We start from the raw sequence: 12,262 nt of genomic DNA on the forward strand, positions 1-12,262 counted from the left end.
AGATTAGTGCATTATAGAGTGAAGGTGTATGAAGGAATGAAACAATGCAACATGAATTACCGTATTGCATTTTTACTAGTATATATTTAGCTTTCAACTTCAAATCCTCACATAATTGCATTAGTTGTTAACCAGAGACAATTATATCAACAAGTGACAAAAAAACAAGGAAAGATTAACTGAAAGTACATTTCATTGACAACAAAGTCGTACGAAATATGAACCCTGACGAATAAACTAATTTACATTAATCACCCAAAACCAATTCAAGCCCTAACCAGACGATGATTTTAGCTAGTGAACTCAGCTTGGGCATGCTCTGCTCTGATCCTCCTAGCGAGCTCAATGTCCTTGGGCATATCTCTTGGCGTGAATAGCGCAGAGGTTGGTATCCTCAAACAGTCCAACGAGGTAGGCCTCGGTCGCCTCCTGCAGCGCCGCCACGACGAAGCTCTGGAACCTCAGATCGGTCTTGAACGTTAAAAAAAAAAAAAAGCCGAAACAAGAAGAAATAGAGGTAAGGGGGTTTCGAACGAGGGACTTGCCAAAATTGAAACCATCTGTGCTAGATACATTATAAATAATCAAATCAAAGCAAAGCAAAAATAGACTAAAAGCTCATTTTAGTCCTTAACATATTGTGATTTTTTTATTTTGGTCCAAAACATTATCTTTTGAATTATTCGGTCCCTCACAAATAAAAACGGGTCACATTTGGTCAAAACTCACATAATCCAACCCTATTTCTATTATCCTCAAATTTTCCGATGACGAAATGCCCCAACAAATCTTTCGTTTCCACCAAATTCTCCGCACACAGGAATTCCTCGCTGCAAACTCTCTCCACCTCCCGATCGAATTCGTGCACAAACACGTGCGTCTCAGCCGCGCCGCCCCTCTTGCTCCGCGCCATCACTACGGCTGTGAAAATCGCCGACATCCGCCCCGGCGCCGCCCCGAAGTACCCCCTCGGCCCGTCGACCAGGATCACATCCCAAGCGATGTCGTACAGGTGGTTAGGCAGGTCGTTGACGGCCAATTTGCAATCGGAGAAGAGGAGATTCCGCACCGGCCGGCACTCTCCACTCAATTGAATACTCAATCAGATCGTACAATTCGTTCACCTTCGTCGTGAATTGGACGTCGTACACCTCAATCGACGGTTGCTTCTCCTCCAATTTCGACACCAGGTACGCGTTGTCGCTGACGAACACGGTGCAGCCGTTGTGGTTGAGGGAATTCCACAGTAGGGTTTCGTGGCTGAGCCCAAAGACGAGGAGGTTGCAGGAGGCGGCGGAGCACGGCGCGACGGTGTTCAGCTCGTCGACGGACATGCTGCCGGTGGAGGAGGCGTTGAGGGCAGCGTAGTGGAGAAGCGCGTCGAAGACGGAGTTGGAGAGGCTGGATTTGGAATTCTCGGCCGACGGCGTCCCTAGTGGTGAAAAGGGTGAAGGCGAAGGTGAAGATGAAGAAGAGGATGAAGGCGAAGAGCCACGCGCTGTGGGAAGGCCCCGCCGGCGCTCTGTGGTGGAGAACGATGAACTTGTTAATTAATTATTTTAATTAATCCAAATGTGTTATTATGTTAAAATTGTTAATCTAGTCAAAATTAAGTTAATTGGCGTTGACCGCCAATTTTTTTACGGAACCGTCCAAAATGGACCAAATGTGACCCTTTTTATTTGTGAGAGACCGAATAATTCAAAAAATAATGTTTTAGACCAAAATAAAAAAATCGCAAAAAATAATGTTAAAGACCAAAATGGACATTTAGTCGCAAAAATATAATATATCTAGGTATAATACAAATTGTTGAGTGGCCTATAGGCCACCAGACGCCAGGCCTAAGTGTGGCTTCGTCACTGAATATATCCCCTTTAGTATAACTCGAGAGTAATTAAATTTAGTTTTGTAAATGTTGAATAACTCTTTTGAAGAAAAAAAAGTCATACTGGATTTTCACATCTATAAATACCTCTTATTTAACTCATTCTCACGCTAAAATTCCAATTATTCTACCACTACAATTTATCTTTATCTACCTTTCATGTACTTTGCACAAATTTTATTCATCTTCTTGGAGTCTATTCTCGTTTTTATCATGACTTAATTTATTTTATTTTATTTTTAAAATTCTAAATTCCACTAAGACTGGTAGTCTGATACTAAGAGTGTCCACTATAGGGAGCCCGCAGCTATAGGCGGAGGGCGGGCGGACAACATTTGGGGGCGGTAGGGGTGGCTGACGCGGGATAGGCGGGGTTGGGGCGAGCCCGCGGCCGGGGAGAATTAGCCGCGCCTATAGGCGCGGCGCCCATAGGGGGCGGACAACCGGCGTGGCGGATTCAATTTCGAAATTTTTTTTTTATTTACTTCTATAAATACCACTCCCCACCGCCTATTTTTCACCATTTTCACAAAAATCCATCCACTCACTATCTACACAACCACTCTCTAAAAATGCACCGAGGCGACGACGAATCACCCGACTCTCAGGAATCGGGCTATGGCAGCAATCCATCACATCCGTCGGGCTATCCTTCGTTGTATAATTTTACCGATTTGCAATACAACGAATATTCAGCCCTAATTACCTCGTTTTCTATTTATTTACAATGCGATTATTTTAATTACAAAATTTGTGGGCAATTGGAGGTGTCCACTATAGTGGCGGAAATAGAATTTTGGGGTTGTGGACAATAAAACTGGGGCTATGGACAAAAACTGATGCGGGGCTATTTGGCGTGTCCGCTTATAGTGGATACTCTAACTACCAATTTTACGGATGACTTCTCAGACAAGGTGATGGTTCAAAAAAGTCTACCATTCAATATAGACAATTTATCATTCAGACATCTACTTGAGTATATGCTTACTTATTTCTCCAATATTTTCACGCACCATATTGATTTGTAGCAATCATCACATAAGTCCCCAACAAAAAAAGATGACAATATTTCTACCTATTCGCTACGTGAATTGAGAGAAACTTAAAGACATAAACCAAGACTGAATGGAATAAAAGAAGAGAAATAACAATAGAGAATAAGAGAACTAGCCACGTGAACTTCATCTTCTCGAAGCCGAACCATCATCCATAATACACAATTAAAGCATACCATGAATTATTTGATTTTCATTACTTTTGGTGTTTTTAAGTTCAATGACACTGGCTTATTTTATTGTGTTACTTCTTGGTGATTTATACTCCGTATTAATCTATGTTTATGCCATTACTGTGGTTTCGACTTGTGTATTGCATATTTTTTTTTATTATTGTTTATGCATTACTAGTAGTAGATATATTATCTTTTTGTGAAGTCTTTCTTTAACCTGATAACTCAAATAGGCAGAGAATTTAGTAGCTTTGACTCGTTTTAAAAATAATTTGAGTATGATGAATTTGTATGTAATAATTTTTTAGTAGTCACTTGTTATCTCAAGAGTTTAGGATTGTTGAAAAGTCCTTTTGGATTATATGTTTAGCTAACCTTAGTCTAAAATTTGTGGAACATGTTCTGTTTGAAGTGTTGTTGAATTGCTATAGCCCAAGCCATTGAGCTCAAGGATATTAGCTAAGACTAACATGAAGTCATAATCAGTTAGTTGCAACGGTGGTTTTTGGAGTCCGTTTTATGTATATCATGTAGTAGTACTATAGATTAATAAAAGTTTAAAGGGAAGTGAAATATAACACACGCATATGCACGCAATCCATTATAACCGAGTAAGAATCAGTTAGGGAGGTTCAATACAGTATACCGTACCGAAAACTATAGTATGAAAAAAAATATCACACCAATACCTTACCGAATTTTAAATACACCATCCGTTCACTTTAAGAGTCACATTTGAGTTCGGCACGAGTTTTAAGAAATGTGAAGAAACGTGGGAAAAAATAGTGGAATGTGAGTCCTACTTTTAAAAAATTAGTTTTATAATAAAATGTGATTGAAAAATGTTAGTGGAATGATGAGCCTATTACCAACTATAAAATATTCCAACCGAGACTCCTAAAGTGGGATACCCAAAAATGATAAACCGAGACTCCTAAAATAGGATGGAGGGAGTAACAATTAAACTATTTAAATAATGTCCAAAACAATAATACTTCGTCACAATTAAATCTTTTTTCACAGGAGTAACATTCAAATCAATAAAACTTCAATAATTAAGTATTTTTTATGAAAATATTTCAATATATGCAATAGACCGTATATACGATATATGCCAAAAACAGTACATCAAGATATACGAAAAGTCGGTAGACTGCCTTATACTGCCAGTGACGCATGATTTTAATACCGGGGGTCCAAATTAATACTCCGTCTTATCTTTCCATTTTCGTATGTCAGACGAAAAATAGTCTCATCTTTCCATTTTTTGCCCGGAAAAAAATGGAAATCACCTTCAAATGAAGTAGATAATGAACTAGTTATGATAAAATCAACAAATCTGGACTAGCGGGTTTTGATCTCACGTTCTCTTGGTTCCCATTACGCCTCCAACACCAATTGAGCAAGAAAATGAATGTATAATTGATCATACACATATATAATATATACTCGAAATTCAAATGGCTGGGGTCCCAAGGATCTCCCAACCGCTAACGTAGGTTCGCATCTGTATACTGCGACATAGAAAGATTGATACCGTTACTATTCCCTAAAAAACGGTATACTAAAAAAATGATATTTTGGATATGGTAAATGTAGTATTTTTGGTATTTTTTCCACCCCAGAATCAGTAGCTAAAACAAGACGGCTTCAAAAGGTCAGCTCAATTAGATATATCACATTGTATTTTTGTTCTTTCTTGGTTGTCTTGTGCATAACATTCCATACTTTGTATGTGGATGTAGATCCCCGTCGGGGATTGGATTGAACCACGTAAACTTGTTTGTCTTTGATAACATTTGTTTGAGCTTGTGCACAACATGTTCAATGTTTTTTCATATAGAAAAATTAATATTATATTTATAAAGTGTTATGTTTTTATCTTTGTTTTGAACTCATATTTTGATTGTGTTTTGATTTTATGTTTATTTGTTGCACTTAACGTACTACTTCCGGCCCACTTAAGATGTCCATCTTTCATTTTTAGTTTGTTCTACTCAAGATATACACATTCCATATTTGAAAATAAATCTCACTCTCTTTTCTTTTGATTAAAATATTCAATTATATTTCTACCGTACTTTATTTTATCAACCACTCAACCTAAAATTCCGTATTATTCAAGAATGTAGACATCTTGAATAAGACGGAGAAAGTAGTAATTCTCTATCTAAATTTAGTCAGATTAAATAAACACTATCTTCATGCGGTGTAGATACTTATATCAATAATAACTAAATATCACTCTATTCGTCCCTGAAAATTTGTCACATTTCATTTTCTGCACTTGCTTTGAAAAAATGATAATAAATAGTTAAAGTGGCGAGAGAAAATAATGTAGAGAAGACTATAATCTACGTTATTTTCTCTCTTACTTTATCATCTCTCCACTTTAATTATTTATTATAATTTTTTTAAAATGGGTGCAGAAAGTGAAATGTGAAATTTTTCAGGGAAGACGAGAGTATTAAATCAAATTTATTGTATTTATGATCGTATGCTCAAAATCAAACATTAATTACAAATAAAGAAAATGACCAATAATTGTTATATGTAAAAGAAATAACAATTTAAAGAGCATGGGTAATCAAATCGATGAATATAGGAAATTGTTATATTTATATTTAGAGTGAACCATATAAAATGTCTCTGACGTTTCCATTTGTTACACTGCAGACCCTCTAACAAAAAAAAATATCGCCACAAGACTCTGGCCTTAAACATAATCACATATCATGTTTTTTCTGACTAAAATACCCTTTAGCCCTAAAAGGGCATTATAGGCATATCAAATGGAAATCTGCAGTGACGGCCGGCAAGCTGCAGTGCATGTACTGCTGATTATTGTTCCCCTGATGAGATTTGACATTGTAACCTGTAAATGAAATTTTTAATGCATGCAATTTTTAAAGTACTAGTTAATAAAATATTTTGAGAAATATGAGAGGAGAATTTGATTTCCTTGTTTTGAGACGTGTCATATTTATGTTTCACCTAGTATGACTAGTGCATTTTTACAGAATGTTGAGTAATCATATTAAGTCGGTTGTTGCTTTTCCAAAAAAAAAGATGGATTGATTTTTCTATTAGCATACACACATTTACTTTGCTACACATATATGCCATATCCGAAAATAAAAACAAATAAAAAGAAAGAGAAAGGTCTCATTCACATGAGATAATAGGATTGGTGAAGGTAAGATTTGAATACTTATTTAATAAACTATTGAGTCATATACATGTGGAGTTATTTAGAATTAGTGATGATATTAGTGAAAATACATGAACTAATGCACGCTTTTTTATTAATGTTTTTACTAATTATATTTTGATCCTACTATGTATGTTAGTTTTTTACCAATTACACATGCAATTAGTAAATTGGAGTATGTGAGTACCCTTTTCCAAATAAATATATATAAATATTAGTAAAACATATTTGTTGATTTAAGCGTATATGCATGCGCGTATATATATAGTTGATTTGATAAATTGTTATTTTTGTATTCATATTGCTATCATACAATATGATATGTGTCTTTTGAAACATGTACATATAATAGAAGCTATAATTGCGTGCATATATGTAAGAATATAGTTATACAATAATTAGTTTATATAACTATTTATAACTCTTAATCATGTAGAAATATAAGAAGCTAATTTAAATCAACTTTGATTTGACAAAAAGTGCAGAGCTATGTCTGCAAAAGTGCAGGCGTGTGCAAAGTAGGCCTGCGCACACAGCGGGAATATGTCTGAAATGCCCTTTAAGGCATTTGGGCATTTTGGTCCGGAAAATGGCTACAAATATACGATATATGATTATGTTAAAGGTCAGAGTCTTGTGGCGATATTTTTTTTGTTAGGGGTCTGGAGTGCAACAAATGAAAACGTTAGAGACATTTTATGTAGTTCACTCTTATATTTATAGTAGTGTTAACTAATCTATGCATATAGGAAAATGCTTTGGAGATAATGACCAATAATTGTTATATTTATATTTATAGCAGTGTTAGAGCATCCGCAACGGTGCTCGTTGGGACGAACGGCGTCCGTGCCGTCGGCACAGCAACGCGCTGCTCGCCGCTGGCACGGCGCTGCTCGATGCATCGAGCCCGTCCGTGCCGCTGAGCAGACGACGTGACGCGTTTCTATTCGCCAATGGATTATCCGTTGGAATTCTTTTTTTAAAAAATTTTGAAAATAATACCCAAAATAATACCAAAAATTAAAAAATATATTTTAAGATTCCAAAAAATATAGCCGTTTTATTACCTTTTTTTGGATTTTTTTTAATAATTTTTTAAAACCCCAAAATCATCTATAAATACACACATTCATCATCCAAATTTCACATCAAATTATCTCTCATTTATCCTTTTTTCATACAACTCATCTACATCTTGCTCTCTCACACTGAGCTACAAGAAGACCTAATCAAATACATTTGGGCGAAATTCGGCCACGATTAGTGGGATTTTTAAATTTTATGAATTTAATTATGTAATTTTTAATTTTTAGGATTTTAATTATGTAATTTTAATTTTTATGATTTTAATTATGTAATTTTTAATTTTTTAGTATTTTGTAATGGTATCAGATATTTTAATGCATTTTAATATTGTGGAAATGTTTTTATTTAAATTGAATAATAGAATGATGTCATTGCGGAAGAGCTTTTTTTTTTATAACACAAACGCCCTTTGTGGGCGGGGGGTTTAGGCAGACCTCCAACCCGTAAATAAGATCAAAATATAATGTTCCAACAACATGATCTTAGCCCAAAAATGACTAAGATCTAAATAAGAACATGTAGGTGCAAAGTAGAGGTCCCACAAGTCGGGATCCTCCATTCTATCAAGTGGAAAAAAGATGACTAAATACACTAAAGTGAGAAACGAAAAAAAGCCCAAAACCAACCACCAGAAGAGCTAGATCAACCCATATCTCTACGTCGGAAACAGAAGTTAGGATATCCCAGCTGGTCCATCCTAACTAGCGCCTTCAGATACCGTGGGGCAGATATTGGATCAAAATATGTAAGGGCAGGGGTTTGGACACCCCTACCTGCCAGAAAATCAGCAGCCTTGTTTCCTTCTCTGTAGATGTGTGAGAATCGAACATGCTGCTGAGCTGTCATGCTCTGGATCAAAGCCATATGGTGTCTAAAATCCGCAGAGCCAAAGTGTCTAGATGACAACAAACTAACCAGAGCCTCTGAGTCCAGCTCTATCCAAATGTGAGTAGAAAGCTCCATAGCCATCTCCAAACCCCGAATAAGAGCCAAAAGCTCCGCTTCAAAGCTCGATGATGCAGCTATCGGAGCACAAAAAGCCAGCAGAAAGGCCTCCATCAGAACCACAAACCAATCTTCCCCCCCCCGCCGCCAGTGTCGATGTAGAGAAGGCACCGTCTGTGTTCAGCTTCACCCAAGGTGCATCAGGGGGATGCCATAGGACCATGAGAGACCGCAGAACACGCTGTTTGGGGAGAAAGATATGAAATCATCCGATGGCAAGCATCCCCTCCAATGAATCGAGGTGATCTTGCCGGCCAGAACTAGCACATGCAGATGGTGAGTGACCTGCCAAATAATATGTGAATGACGAAAAGGACGACTGCCATGCTTGCAGTCGTTTCTCTCTGTCCAAAGAAACCAAGCAATCAAACAAGGAATAAGAAAGCTAATATGCATGGCTGGAGCCCTCTGGAAAGAAGACCTCCGTCAGTGACCTAGTCTAAGTGCAATATCGATGCTCGTGTGAATTGTTGTGTGCGAGGAACGAAACCAGGCATCAAATACTCCCATGCAAAAACCGCCGATTGACTCGAAAAAAAAGACATGGCTGAGAGACTCGACCGAATGAGACCTGCAACACTGACACCTAGACGCTAACTCAATTCCCCTCATCTGCAACTTCTCATCCACCAGCAGCCTACCAAACAGTAACCTTCAAATGAACACCGACATGGTAGGAGTCAACCCCTGGTTCCAAATAAGACCAAAAAACTCCCTCTTCGGCAGTCTAGTCCGGATGCTCTCCCAGGCTGAGGTCACAGAGAACTCGCCATGGCTAGTCAGACTCCACCGCCTCACATCCTTCACCCCCAACTCGATCGGCGTGACTCTGATATGTTCTATCACATCGAGAGGTACGCCAAACCTGAAAGATAAACTATGCAGCATATCCTCATCCCATGCATGCTCATGCCAATATGATGCAACGACCTGAGATTGGGGAGGATCATTTTCCGGGACGCACAGACTCCGGATGGAGCTAGCCCCAAGCCAGACATCATCCCAAAAGCTGATCTTCCCCTCACCCAAGGACCAACGAATAAACTCATGCATGTATGACCAAATACGACGCAAACGACGCCAAGTAGGACTATCATGTGACCAACAAGAAGATGTATGCAAATGACAAGGAAGGATACTGTACTTCTGGGTCATGAACTGGGCCCAGAGAGAGTCCAGAGCTAGCAGTCTCCACCACAGCTTGAACCCAAAAGCCACTGCCACCTCCCTGAAGCGGCAAATACCCAAGCCACCCCCCTCAAAAGGCAAGCAAACCTGTCTCAAAGAAATCCAGTGCAACTTCCTCTTCTCTCCAACTGTGCCCCAAAGGTATCTAGCCAATATCTGCTCCAACTCGTCTAGAAATCCAAGCAGAGGGCTCATGGCCTATAAGATGTGTAGCGGGATGGCGGCCAGTGTGCTCTTAATCAGAGCCAGACGACCCCCAAAAGCCAGATGTCGATGGGACCAGCTGTGGATCCTGTCCACCAGCCTCTGCCTAAGTGGCAAAAGATGGTCTGCCCTTCTCGCCCCTCAGAAAATCGGCACCCCAAGGTATGTGAAAGGCATCGTCCCTCTCTGAAATCCTCCAACTTCCTCTAGAGTGTCAGCGAACTCCATGTGCTCGTTCGCCAAGTAGAAATGTGTCTTCCCATTGTTCACCAGCTGACCAGACAGCTATGTAGTGATCCAGACATCCGACCAACTTCTCCACCGCCTCTCTATGAGCTCTCGAGAAAATAATGATGTCATCCGCATAGGAGAGGTGAATGATAACATGGGCCTTTTTCCGACATCTATAGACCATCTCTCTATTCCCCTTGATCAATCTGTCAAGGCATCTCGATAAGTAGTCTGCCGCCAACATAAAGAGGGAAGGTGATAAGGGGTCTCCCTGCCTCAGCCCCCTGGATGACTGAAAGAAGCCTGCCGGGCCACCGTTCACCAGGACAGAAAACCAACATGACGAGATGCATCTCCTGATCATATCCACCCAGGTTTGTGAGAATCCCATCGATTCCAAAACCTTGAGTAGAAACGACCACTGGACTCTATCATACGCCTTTGCCATATCCAGCTTGAGAGCCAAATTGGGCGATCTCCCTCTACTCGAGAGCTCCTTCCCCAGGTCATGTATCAATTCTTGAGCCAGAAGAGCATTGTCGCTAAGTAGGCGGCCCTTGATGAACCCACTCTGATTCGGTGTAATGACAAGGGGTAGTAGATGTGCAAGTCTCGAGGCACGGATCTTTGTGATGATCTTGTTCGTGACATTGCAGAGGCTGATCGGTCTAAAATCTCCCCAAGTGACCGGGTTAGGCTTCTTTGGAATGAGGACGATCATGGTCGCCGTAAAGCTTCGGGGCATAAATGCCCCACTGAAAAAGTCTCCCACATCTGCAATCACATCCCTCCCAACAGTGTCCCAGCACGACTGAAAGAACAACGAAGTGAACCCATCCGGCCTGGACACACTATCACCACTGATCCCAAACACTGCATCTCTAACCTCTTTTCCTGCGGAGGCGAACACAGAGCCTCCTGATCAACTGAGTCTGGAAGTGTATGGATAAGAATGTGGGTATTGTGCTCTTGGGGAAGAGCAGTGAGTTAAAAATTATTAAGAGTGGGTCCGGGCCAACATCCGTGCTCTTGCCAAGAGCACGGATGTGGATGCTCTTAAGAGCATCCGCAACGGTGAGTTTGGCTCGTCCGTCCGTACCAGCGGCAAGGCACCCGCTGTTCGCTGCTGCGCTCTCGCCGCTGGCACGGCTCTGCTCGATACATAGAGCACGTCCGTGCCGCTGAGCAGGGCGACATGGCACGTTTCTATTGGCCCTTGGCATTTTTTTTTAAAAAAATCGAAAATAATACCAAAAATTAAAAAAAAAAATCTGATTCCCCAAAATATACAGATTTTATTACCATTTTTTGAATTTTTTTTTTTGATTTTTTTTTTAAAAATCTAATCCCAAAATCATCTATAAATACACACATTCATCATCCATTTGGTCAAAATTCGGCCACGAGTAGTGGGTTTTTTTAATTTGATGAATTTAATTATGTAATTTTTAATTTTTAGGATTTAAATTATGTAATTTTTAATTTTTAAGACTTTAATTATGAAAATTTTAATTTTTAGGATTTTAATTATGTAATTTTTAAATTTTTTGTAATTTGTAATATTATTCCGGTTATTTTTAATGCATTTTAATATTGTGGAAATATTTTTATTCAAATGTGAGACCCTTGAGCATGTCCTTGCGGAAGAGCACAGTTGTGAGTGTTGTGCTATTGCCTAAGGGCACCCATAATGGGGCGCCGGATGGCCCGCCCGATGCCATCATCCGCGGAAGAAGCGCGGACGATGCCTCCATTGTGGGTGCCCGCCATCGTTCGCGCCCTAGGCCCACGCCCGATGCATCGTCCGCAGAAGAAGCGCGGGCGATGGCCTATCATCGGCGCCATCGGGCGCCCCATTGTGGGCTAGGCGGACGATGGGCGCGGACGATGACACGCGTTTTTGATTTTTTTTTTTCCGAATTTTGTCTATTTAAACCTCGTTTCTCATTCACTTGTTCATACGAACATCTCGCCTCTCTCATTTCCCTCATCTCTCACATTTCTACCTCTCTCGCATACCAAAATGAACCACGACGACGACACCACTAGTTATAGTTCCTTGAAGTTAGGTAGTTCGACCTCAGAAGCCTTGGATGCAGCCGTTGAAGAGGCCATGGCGGAATGCTTAGTCGAAATGCAGCGCGAGGAGGTGGCAGCGGCGGCAGAGCAGATCCACAGGCCTATTCGACGCCGGACGTCTGTCCGACGTGACCATGCGGTA

The 12,262-nt window shown here is 40.0% G+C and overlaps 1 pseudogene; it reads right to left on the reverse strand.

The window, feature by feature from the left end:
- Positions 1 to 342: 342 nt before the first annotated feature.
- On the reverse strand, positions 343 to 8,472 carry LOC121780324 (annotated as a pseudogene).
- Positions 8,473 to 12,262: the final 3,790 nt, after the last annotated feature.

This window comes from Salvia splendens, chromosome 2 (genome assembly GCF_004379255.2).
Source record: "Salvia splendens isolate huo1 chromosome 2, SspV2, whole genome shotgun sequence".
In the NCBI taxonomy this organism is placed as follows: Eukaryota; Viridiplantae; Streptophyta; class Magnoliopsida; order Lamiales; family Lamiaceae; genus Salvia; species Salvia splendens.